This window comes from Wasmannia auropunctata, unplaced genomic scaffold, assembly GCF_000956235.1.
Source record: "Wasmannia auropunctata unplaced genomic scaffold, wasmannia.A_1.0 LD336101.1, whole genome shotgun sequence".
NCBI classification, from domain to species: domain Eukaryota; kingdom Metazoa; phylum Arthropoda; class Insecta; order Hymenoptera; family Formicidae; genus Wasmannia; species Wasmannia auropunctata.
Genome location: NW_012026789.1, coordinates 6255921 through 6257777, shown reverse-complemented (window position 1 = coordinate 6257777; position 1857 = coordinate 6255921). Strand labels below are relative to the sequence as shown.

Below are 1857 nucleotides of genomic sequence, written 5' to 3'. Positions count from 1 at the left end.
CAGAGATGTGTATAAGAGACAGGGATAACTCGTTTTTGGTTTTTGAACTTCAAAAACGAGTTACCCAGGCCAAACGGCTGGAGATAGAGGCATGGCGAAGAGGACCTTTCCTGTTCCTCTCGTCGAGTTCTATAGGGAAAAAATACGAGAGATATTGAAACCTTAGTTGTAAGACTTTACGAGAACAAAATAATTATTTTTTAGGTCGGAATATGGCATTTTTTTCTTATAAAACTCGGTGAGAGAAAGAGAAAAGGTCCTCTGCACCATGCCTCTATCTCCAGCCGTTTAGCCTATGTAACCATTATTTTTCAGAGATTTTTTCGCTTTTTCTTATGTCCTTTTCTTTTTATTTTAGAGTAATTCTCCCGCGCGTGATTCGCAATTACAACGTTGATATGTCGGACCGTCCTCCCTCAATCCACGGGTTACGAGCTCGCGTGCTCGACGTCAATGACGAGGCTAGCTGTAACGGTCTTATTTGCAATTCCGATATCGATTCGGTTGTCATCTGTTCGCGATCCATGGAGCCGTTTCGATGCAGCTACATGTCGAAGATATATACAAGACCTACCAAAATATCCAAGACAGAAAACGCTAAATTGACTCGCTACATAGAAAAGAGAGCATCGTTTGGCTTGCGACACGAGCCAAAATTTATACATGGCAACGGTGGCGAAAGCGCGAGCTCCAACAGTCAATGGTACGAGTTTTCAATAGGGACCATCGACGATCGCCCGATATCAGTTCTAGTGCAACTAGACCTGAATAGCGACATTTACAATGATGTGCCGGTAAGAGGCAACGACGAAGAGGACGGTCGCTTGCGCACTATGTGCTCCGCCTTTATGTTTAACATAATTCACGCTGCAGCAACTGATTTACCCGTTAATTCAGAAACGGCAAAAACGGGCCTGAAATATCTGATGTACGACGTCGATCGGTCGTATACTATATTTCAGCAAGATTTTGCTACTTTCGCGAGACGCGTCTCTAAGAGATTGCGAGAAATTGATCTGTCCGCCATGTGCGGAATATCCTTTGCGCGATTTTATGTGTTCTCACATGGAATGCGCCTGAGAAAGAACACAGCCAAAACCTACCTGGACAACATAATAAAGGTCCAACACGATCATATGGATGTCCTACAGATCCACCGTGCGGACAGTCTGACATTGACCGATGGCTCCGACGACGCAATTGCTATTAAATTGAGTGGCTACGGCAACAATTCTTTAGACTCCTTTCTCACGAATGCGATAAAACTAAAGAGCAAAAAAATCGATTGTTACAGAACGGGATTTCTGGCACATTTTGGCTACTTCGCCAGCTACGCCAGCCCTCAGATAAGTGATAACATCGTCACTCACATACAAGTTTATAATTCGGCTGCGAAAATGGCCCGAGTTGGCGATTCAGGCCTCCTGCCCGCGTTCTCTATCTGTCGTGGATACAGAGACACCTACGACAAACGATTTCGAGATATTGCATCCGAAACGAAACAATATGTGCGCGACTTAGTACAGTATTACGACAAATATGTCAAGCAGCGACAGACAGCTCGATTTGAGGAGGTATTAACATTTGACGTGCTTAGACTCGACAATTGTTCTATTTCCGCAGCTCTCGCGCGATATCGCGTCTTTGATACTTCGGCGATTGGTATCGTGATCAAGCACTTACTAAGACGCAAACTTGTGTACCGCCTACAAAATTGGAATATCCACTGCGATACGCACATCCATGAAGACATTAGCTGGCTGCGACATATCATTACGGCCAGGCGTCTATTAGATACTATGCCATGGGTCGTGCCTCCAATCGTGTCGCAACTCATTCGCGCGGAATTTAGGGTCA

The 1857-nt window shown here is 44.8% G+C and overlaps 1 protein-coding gene and 1 long non-coding RNA gene across 3 annotated transcripts in view; one reads left to right on the top strand and one right to left on the bottom strand.

The window, feature by feature from the left end:
• The window catches only part of LOC105460719, a 4362-nt gene extending 4170 nt beyond the window's left edge, over window positions 1-192 (bottom strand). The window contains exon 1 of the long non-coding RNA XR_975867.1: window positions 181-192. This is a non-coding gene — a long non-coding RNA (uncharacterized LOC105460719). The remainder of the gene's footprint in view (window positions 1-180) is intronic.
• The window catches only part of LOC105460727 (WD repeat-containing protein 35-like), a 48547-nt gene that overhangs the window by 1801 nt on the left and 44889 nt on the right, over window positions 1-1857 (top strand). The window lies entirely within an intron of this gene.